Source organism: Asterias rubens, chromosome 21 (genome assembly GCF_902459465.1).
Source record: "Asterias rubens chromosome 21, eAstRub1.3, whole genome shotgun sequence".
NCBI lineage: Eukaryota > Metazoa > Echinodermata > Asteroidea > Forcipulatida > Asteriidae > Asterias > Asterias rubens.
Genome location: NC_047082.1, coordinates 8,999,253 through 9,009,927, shown reverse-complemented (window position 1 = coordinate 9,009,927; position 10,675 = coordinate 8,999,253).

Sequence of the window (10,675 nt, the reverse complement as noted above, 5' to 3'; positions counted from 1 at the left end):
AATTACCAAAGGTGTCCAGTGCCTACATCTAAACATTACAAACTCACAGAGCGAGGCGAACATGAAACCGGCTGAAGAGCGACCTCAGGAAAATCTGAATTGTGTATAAAACAAATCATAGTAATAATATGTTATTAAGTACATGTATTAGATTAATATTGAACAGATTTTTGTTTTGTTTTTCGTTGAGAGAAAACAAAATAACCGAGGATATAAAGACCGATTCATAAATACCTCAGACAGTTTCGCTATTCCTATTAGTGGAGAGCGCGTCACGTGGGGGTGTATAAACCTTTGATAATGACCAGTGTTTATAACAAGCTGGCTTCCGCGTGTCGGGCGGGCAAGATTATCACGCGGAACGCAATTCATAGCTATACAAATTGCCGTGTACGAATTGCCGTGTGATAAAGGCCTTTCGGCTCGGGCCTTTATCACACGACAATTCGAACATGCCTGTTTTAAACGGCCGTGAAAGAACTAGAAGCTATCCTTTTATTCCCTTATTTATAAAACTTGCAAATGAACCCATGAACGATCACAATTTTTCACAACAATTCTCCGTACAGTTTTGATTTACTTTGGTCACCGAGGGGTAAGTCCCCCCACCCTATTTTCGGTCTAAGACGTAATGTAACTGAACGTAACGTAACCTTATTGAACGTAACGTAACATAACGTAACGTCACGTAACGTAATGTAATGTAACGTTACACAATGTAACGTAACATATATTGTAACATGATGTAATGTAAGGTAACGTAACGTAGTGTAACACAATGTAACGTAACGTAAAGTAATATCCCGACAGAGCTGCATGCGAAGGTCTTGAAACCAAAATGTCATTACCACAGTCAAAACTGCGTCCTGATATTTTTATTTAAATAACGACACGATGTTACCTGGGTGACTTTGACTTAAGAATAAATACCGAGGAAGATTGTTACAATAGTGATTTCAAACTTGTTCAAACCCAAATAATTTGATAAAGCCAACCTTCGGGATCTGCACCGTCACCCAAGTTGAAGTTGTCCTCATGTTGGTCACCAATCACGGGTGTTGATGTAGGGACGATTGATGTTGGGACGATTGGTGTGAAATCGACGTCGATGTAAGAGGCGCCACGGTCCCGCCCCTTGGTCTTCTTAGTGACCTCCTCCTGGCATGGGAAGACATTTTTACAAGAATGGTTAGAGATGCAGACTTGTCCTCAACTCGTCGGCCATGTAATTTTAGGAAGGATTGAGATTGGTTGAATTTAATCTTCCCCTGGGCTGGAAGGGCGTCATCATTATCATCATTTCCCCCATCATGGCAATGGTTGTCGTCAATGTACTCGTCATAGCTGTCGTCGTTGTCATCTTCACTTTCATCATCCTCCTCGTCATCGTCACTGTCATCGTCATAGTTGCCGTCATTGTCGTCATTGTCATCGCCATTGTCATCGTCATAGTCGATGTCATTGTTATCGTGATTGTCATCGAACTCGTCATTGTCATAGTGGTCTTAATTGTCAATGTCACTGCAGTTGCCACCGTACTCGTCGTCAGCATTGTCATGTCAAAGTCATTGTCATCGTCATTGTTATTACAATTGTCACCGTACTCGTCATCATCGTCATCACTGTCATTATCATCTTCATTTTCATCTTCATCGTCATCGTCTTATATATCATGCTGGATTAATTTCCTATCCTTTCTAAAGTAGCAACCTTCTCTGATGTAGCAACGTTTATTATTAATTAATTAATTTATTTAACCTCAAACAATTTCCAGTCTCTTCTGTCATTAATTTTGTCACTCTGCTCCATGTTGCCATGGTGATTTCATCTCTCCATCTCCTTTTTCATCTTCCTCTTCTTTCTCTGTCTGTCCTCGGTTGTCAGTCTGTGAGTTGAGTTTCAACAGAAAGATGCTCAAAACTTACCTTGGACGGTTCTCCGGGAAGTTTATCAGGTGTCGTCTTGACAAAGCCGGACACCCTTTTGGAAACGGCTGGAGGATCCTTTTGGAATGAAATAAAACGCTGTCATATTATAGTAATTGTTAGCATGAAAACGGAATGATATTAATAAAACATTGTGAGAAATAGCTCCCTCTGAAGTAACGTATACTTTTTGAGAAAAGAGAAAGAGGTTATTTATCACTCAAAATATCAAAAAGACCGGGCCTGAAGCCTTTTTAAGCAAGTGAAAGCCAAAATTTTGTGCAATGAGGGTAATTTTACTCTCAACATTATTTTCTTGCAGCGATTTCACAGACTCGTTATTTTGTGCATGATGTTAAGGACACTCCATGTGATCTCTTTGACAAAAAATACCGAAAGGTGTCCAGTGCCTTTAGAGAAACCCACACTAAAAAAGGGGGAAAATAAGTTTGAAGAATTGTTTGGAGTTTTCAGACCTTTGTATCCCGGTAGCTGAAAAACAGTGTAGCGAGACCTCGAATGGCATTGGCAATGATGATGCAAGTTTTTAATATCAAATTGTGTGGTTTTTTAATGAAGCAATTGGGACTGCAGCATTTCAGTCTCATTATTGTCTTTCACTGTGTACCTGCGGGAGGGTCGCGTGCATCACACAATAGAAACCAATCAATAGCGAGGGAATCTGTAGATCATCGGGGACCGAGAGGACGAGACATGCACGCCCGGAGATCTTGCCTGGTTTAAGCTCGTTATTATTCACTTAAAGACACTGGACACTATTGGTAATATTATTGTCAAAGACCAGTCTTCTGACTTGGTGTATCTCAACATATGCATAAAATAACAAACCTGTGAAAATTGTTATTCAATTGGTCGTCGAAATTGCAAGAGAATAATGATGGGGGGAAAACACCCTTAATGCCTTACTTTGTGTACTTTCAGATGCATAATAAAAAGGCTTCGGACCTGGAGTCTTTTAATATTCGAGTGAGAAATTATCTCTTTCTCAGAGGGATCCGTTTCTCATCATGTTTTATTCTACCAAACGACCCCCCATTGCTCGTTATTTTGAGTTATTACCAACAGTGCACAGTACCTTTAAGCTCGTTATATTCACATAATATCGAATCTTTTTTTTAACGAAAGAAGTATTAACGAGAGCTTGATAATGAGCGTGTCGAGGCAGCTGCGGCACCCGGCTGAGCGGGGCTTTAGACGGTAACACCTCCTTTGTGTGACGGCCTCAAAGCCCTCCGTGTGATCAGCTGTGACCGAGCCTGTGATGACGAAACAATTAATCAGCGACCGATATTTTGTGTTACAATTATTTTCCTGAAGCAACAAGAAAACGCTATTGTTAACACCATTTACAACGTATGACTACTTCAATTATACATTATACAAGTTATTTTCATCTAAAGATCAAAGAGACAATATTTCTATTTTTGATGTTGAGTGAGAACGGCCATACCTAACTCCAACTCAAAGAAGCTCGTTTTAATTCTGAATATTATTAAATGGGGCACACGTGTTTTTTGTTGTATAATCAACGAGGACGACATGTGTTATTGTGTTAGATAATCCACTGTAATGTACTCAACAACTTAAAATTGAGAAATAAAAATATAACCTCTGGTAATAATATTATATCAGATTAAATTTAATTCTAAAACTTTGTGTTTTTTACCAATCTTCAACAATGCAGGGCTGATTGTGCATCGAAGCTATTTTTTTTCTCAAGTCATGTCAAACTAGCATAAGATGGAAAACAAACAAAAACAGTGAAAGACTTTTGGAAACCAATAACAGAAAAAAACGTCTCAGGTATTGTTGGGTATTTAAATTATTCCTGATGGTACACCTAAAGGAATTTAACCTTTCTACTCTAAACGACCGTATACCAGTTGATTGGCATACCATTTGACACCATTGGTCATTTGTTTTATTTGGCTATTGTACTATAGTACATAAAATAGAAAATATAAAAATTACAAAAAAAGGTACGAGAGACATTTAAAAATGAGTTCTAGCATACCACGTACACCAGTACACACTTTATAATCAAGGTACTTTCTGAATACAGATTTTATGGCAAAATGTTGCGTGGGTTTGCATGGGAGAATTGCTATGTTGAGCTGCGAGTTTACCAACGTTAGGGAAATAAACTGTTTGTAATCAACTTAATAATGATACAGTTAAAAACCTGTCGAAATCGAAATATGCCCAATAAGAATGTGACACCAAACCTGTATACTTCTTCTATAAGAATGTTATTATTTTTCTTGAAAACCCCTGTCTTTAAAAGGCCTATATAGCTAGCTATGAAGGACTATTTATTTGGATGATTTCTTTGTTCACACCCGTGTTCATTGGATTTATTTAAGCATCCCTCCCCTGTCTTTTTCGTGTACAGTGTGAAAGGTCGAAATATTATCTCACGCCTAAATAAACACGTCTTGAGTGTTGTTATTCCAAAAAAACTTTCTCCAAGCGAAAGGACTCAAAGAAAGTGATAGGACAAACAGAGAAGTCAACAATCGAGTGCTTGGAATCCTGACAGTCAATTGTTCAGGAGGAATGTGTTGAATGGCCGGCTTAGTGCCAAGATGGCAACAGATCGATGGCTCTGGGTATCATGGAGGAGTTACTGGAAAGTGGTTGTCGATAACTGGTTATCTAGAGGATGGTCTTTGTGTGCGGTCGGCAGAAAGAAGAGGCCACGAACGGAAAATACCACAGCCAAAACCTTGCCTATAATCACAGCAAAAACCTAAGCTTGTCTATAAACATTTCATGCTAAGACACTATTGGTATATAACTACTCAAAACAATTGTTAGTGTACAAATGTACTTGGTAGCGAGCAATTATGGAGAGCTTTTGAATATAATGTGAGAAAAGGCTCCCTCTGAAGAGAGAAAGCACACACATTAATTTGTGCAACAAGGGTGTTTTTTTCTTTCATTATTCTCTTGCGACTTCGATGACCAATTGAGCCAATATTTGTCACGGGTTTGTTTGGTTCAGATCTGGTTATGTTGAGCATACTGGGATACATCAAGCGAGAATACTGGCCTTTGACAATTATTATCGAACGTGTCCGGTGCCTTTAAAACTCTTATAACCATTTTGTATTTTATATTTCAAGGTGGTTATTACTTTGTGTTCTAGTGTTTGACTTTCAATTTTTGAAATCCGTATGTTCTTTCGTTGAAAAAACAGTTGTCACTATATAATAATCCACGAAAACAACCCTTTTTTTGTACAGACCTGGCAATAATTCCAATCAACAGTTATAATATAATTTAACAAAAAAACTATAAAAAACTGCATTGTTGAGGGCGCCCTATCCAAGAGTCTTAAAAGTTCCCCATTTTCAAGCGACGTGTGGTTTTCCTTGGCCAGGCTATGTTGGGTTCGAGTCGCGGTTGATAACACACGGGAAAAAGTGTCGAATGCTAATATTAATGGGTAGATATTAGAAGCACATTAATATTTATCATACTGTTCGTTACACATCACAGCTGCCGCATAAATGATGCAACTCGTCACTCGCAGCATATGTTTCATCCGCAAACGGTGGTCTTTTAAAGGGACTGGACACCCTTGTCAAAGACCAGTATTCTTGCTTTGTGTATCCCAACATAAAGTAACAAATCTGTGAATAGTTTTACTCATTAGGTCTTCGAAGTTGCAAGAGAATAATGAAATAGGAAAAAACACGCTTGTTGCACAACTGTGTGTGCTTTCATATGCCAACTATTAAAAGGCTTCGGGCCTGAAGTTTAATATTGAGTGAGACCTCTTTTTCAAAATTTACGTTGCTTCAGAGTTAACCGTTTCCCACCTTCTTTTTATAAATAATATCAACAGCTCCCCATTGCCCGTTACAAATTAACATTACAAGAAAGTTTTTAACATCTATTAAGTTTCTATGCTAAGAGTTATTTTGAATAACCAACAGTGTCCATGCCTTTAAAAGAAAAATTAAGAAAACAAATAACACCAACGGGCATAAAAATGGTCTCGCACCCATCAACAATTGTCACCGTGGCACATTTTTTGACATAATCGCTAGAGCGAATTAACCCATGCATCCTCGTGGTAATTACCAAGTCACCCGTGCCAAATCGCACAACGGAGAATCGGATTAAGGTATTGTTACTGAATCCCTGAAACCGAGCAGGAGTAAACACAATTTGGTGCTCACATGCTCTCTCCCCCCCCCCTCTCTCTCTCTTGTCCTTTCACTCTGACCGTCCATCCGTGAAAACGTACCCTACCACGTGTTGCGTAATTCATGCATCATCATCGACGGTTATTAATATTGTTCCAACTCATGATGGAGCGACCTTGAATTGTTGTTTGTTTTTGGTTTCTCAACGTGTAGATGGTTGGAATCGTAGTTCAACTCAATCCATTTCAAAAACATTGTGTATACTAGCAATATGAAGCGCAGAGGATGGAGGGGAAATAGTTAATCTGTGTAAAAATAAAAATAAATTTTGTTAATGCTGTTTCTTATGAAGTTTTTTTTTTTCCCTTTTTCGGGAAAATATTTCAAAAATCTTCACATTTCATTTCATACTTTGAGGTGGTCGCAAAAGTATTTCAGGAAGTGAACAAATTTATGGTCGTTTTAATGTTGTTTTTTATTGTTAACATTAAAAAACCTAATTGGCTATGAGCAACGGTGTGAGAAAAGACTCCTTCTAAAATAACGCTGTTTTTTTATTAGAAAGAGGTAATTTCTCACGCAAATAATAGAACAAAACTTTAGCCCCAAAGCCTTTTATAGGCATGTAAGCACACACATATTTGTGCAACAATTGTGGTTTTCTTCCATTATTTTCTAGCAACTTCGATGACCATTTGAGTCCAAATTTTCACAGATTTGTTATGTCATGCATAATGTTAGGATACACCAAGTGAGAATATTGGTCTTTTTGAAAATTACCAAAAGGTGTCCAGTGCCTTTAAAGCCTTGAGCCACTACTGTCATAATTATGTATATACAGCGAAGAAGTATAACAACAATACACGGTGGTATTCGTATCATATTGTTTGTTTTTCTCTCAGTCACCGTGTGTGTAAAAACGAATCCCAAATTACAATTTGCCACGTTCATGACTTGTAAGCGTCGACAGCTGTGAAAATAAAAGCTCTGAAAAAAAAGATCTACACATCTCAATTTCATCGCAAGAAGAAAGGGCTTGTTCGTAAATGTATTCCTGTGCTTTTCGTTTTAAGCATTAGCGACTTCATTTAGAACACGATATCAGAAAGAATGATATTAATAGCAATATTAGACTACCAGGCGGCCCTTATGAGTGAGACAAAAGAGCAACAACAACACTGTTGAGAGTTGTATTGTTTCACGATCAAAACAAAGTGGAACCTTTCACACGAACTACACGTTTAGAAAGACACGACTCCGTGCCTGGTAAGTTGGTCGAGATCGTGCAGCTGACGTTGCACCTTGCGCACACACATTGCGCCCCCATCCATCCGTAGAACGTGCAACGAGAGAAGACCGCACAATAAAAACCCTAGACACACATCGTGCGATGTGTACACTGTACACTTTACGACCATTGAACAGGGGAAAACCACTACGATAAGCCGAAGCTCATAGACGAGAACCAAATAAAGAAACTTGCAGACGGACAATGGAAACTTCATCCGGACTCGTCGTGGATTGACCCAAACATGGAAAATCTTTTATGGCAAGGTGGACTGTGTTGTGTATATCCGACTGTTTGAATATGCCAATGTGCCATTGACTTCAGGGAGATATTTTCATAAACCAGGCGGGGGTTGTTAGTGGCCCACACACATACATTTCTGAGACCGGGCTTCGAAATCATAAAAACTGGTGTGTTGGTCATCAATTGTGAATGATGGAATAGGCATTTCTACATGTTATATAATGAGTCACAACTTTGTGAATGTAACAGCAACGTACTTAATCATCGTGGACATTAGGAGAGGACATACCGCGGCGAGAAGGGATACATTCTTGGAACATTTTAAAGAAACTTTGCGGAGTTAACGGGCGAGTTCGTGTGGTGTGTGTGTGTACAAACTTGCTAGAATGGATAGCAGTAACTTGAAGATTGGCCGTGAGATGGGGATAGCAGTTTGTGTTGTACTACTCTACACCTTGTGTTGTACCGGAGTTGCTGCAGATCGTGGTATGTATTACTCTACGGTATTACAAAAGTCGTGTAGTTTGTATTCAGCAAGTCGATCGGCTGTTGTTTTTAGCGACACCGGCGTTGCGTTGTGTAAATACATGCGGTTATATATCTGGATCGTAAAAGTATATTGGATTTAGAGCTAGGAGTACTTCAAAAACTTAACTTCTAACCGATGTCTGTTTAAGACTGAAGTATCCTTACGTCTACAGAATATTGTAAAATGCAAATTATTCAAAGTTTTTAGATTTTGAGGAGGGAGTTGATTGATTTGACCCAAATTGATTAATTTTGTTTCTACGTGCATGGCATGCGCACACACGAGTGGATGGGGGAAGCTAGCCTAATTACAACAAATAATTGTCATGTACAAAATGAAGTCAATAATAAAAACATCTAAATTATTCACTGCAAATGAGTTTTATAGAAGTCGAAAGTGGAATAAATATTTATTTTACGCTGGCACCACCCAACATATTAAATGATTCATAGTGCACGGCCGGCAGCAGCGTGATGCAAGCCAACAGAAAAATCAATTCTATGCGATAATTAAATTCACATCAGGGTGTATAATTTTATATACGTGTACAAGTGCTGGTATTGCACCAAAAGAAACAAGATGATTTTGGAGTCCAAAACTCCAAAACTTTTGATGCCAGTTTGTGCGGTATGCTGAAAGGCACTGGACGCCTTTGTTGGTTAATTATCAAAGACCAGTATTCTCACTTGGTGTTTCCCCACCTTTTGCATAAAATAAAAAAATCGTCGAACATTTGGACTCAATTGGTCCTCGAAGTTGCAAGAGAATAATGAAAGAAAGAATACACCCTTGTTGCACGAAACATGTAGGTAGAAATAGACTTGTGTGCTTTTATATGCCTAATTTAAAAGGCTTCAGGCCTGAAATCTTGTAATACTTGAGTGGGAAATTACGAGTCTCTTTCTCAAAAACTACGTTACTTCAGAGGGAGCCGTTTCTCACAATGTTTTATACTATCAACAGCTCTCCATTACTTGTTTATACACCAAGTAAGTTTTTATGCTAACAAATATTTTGAGTAATTACCAATGGTGTCCAATGCCTTTAATGTTTGTCACTGGAGATAAACCTGTACTGCTTTCTGCATGTGTGTTGTGTGGTCTAGGCCCAAAGTAATGTACACAATATTATGTGTTTTTATTAACACGCTCGCTGTTTCTCACCCGGTCCCCTCTATCTCTAATTGATTGGCTCAAGGTCATATATGGCTTAGCGTAATTTAATATTCAATATTATTTTCATTCATAATTTGTATTTTTGTCAAGATGCAGGGTCGACCGTTGCTTTCATAGAATTTTTTTTTTTAGTCCGTTCATATTAAATATTCATGGGTCTATACGTATCAAAACAAAATTAATTGATATGTTTTTATATATATATATTTTTTTGTGTATTGTTTGTTACAGTGCTAATACACAACGGTGTATACTTTTTGTTGGGTAAACCAAAATTAATATTCTTTATCCCCGAAGCAAATTTTCATCTACTAAATAATGTTGTACTTCAATTATTAATTGTACTGAATTATTGTCAGCAGAACAACAAAATTATCTCATACGTAAATGTTTCCCCAAAGTGGGATGTACTTAGGGTAGGTTTTATAACAGCGTACTCCCAAGTTCCATGTATGTGAAATAGAATGAGCTTTATCTTCTTGCTATCGTGTATATATGCCCCTTAGCCATAGGCACTCATATAGCTCGATGATTGGACCGTCCACTGAGGAAAAATTCCATCACATATCCACGGTGAAGTTTGTGATTTTGTAGAGGGGGGGGGGGGGGGCTGGCTACGGGTGAACCAGAGGTGTCATAACGCACTGTGAGTCCCATCCTCGTTATTGGATATCGGCTCCTGGTTTCCCATTTCAATCGGGGGAGCACCCTCTGTTGGAATTTGATAAAACATATCCTATAACATCCACCTGAGTGGCGTTATGCATAAAAATGCTAAATTAATTTTCGCGATGTTTGGTTATGGTTTTGCCCCCCAAATCTAATCATAATTTTTTTTTTTTAACCGCACCTTGAGTTATTTTGTTAGACAGGCATGGAGGGTTTACTTGTATGTTGTCTTTTGTCTGAACCCTGGTTTAACTTCTTTGCTTATCGAGTTGTTTTCGTTTGGATGTTTGGCCTGTTTGAAGGGAAAGGAATGTCTTGCTTTGCATACTTTTCTACCGAAACGTGCATTCCCACACCGCCGTATCTAAAATATGTTTATTTACATAAATAAACAAAATAAAAAATCGGGTGCCAATGGCTCTTTGTTTCTTGCGGAGGGGTTGTGTTTACACGTTGTTTAAAGGCAGTGGCACTATTGGTAATTACCCAAAATAATGATTAGCATGAAACCTTACTTGGTTACAAGTAATGGAGAGCTGTTGATAGTATAAAACATTGTGAGAAACGACTCCCTGTGAAGTAACGTAGTTTTTGAGAAAGAAGAAGTTTTCCACGAATTTGATTTCGAGTCCCCAGAATTGGATTTTGAGGTCTCTCGAAATCAAGCATCT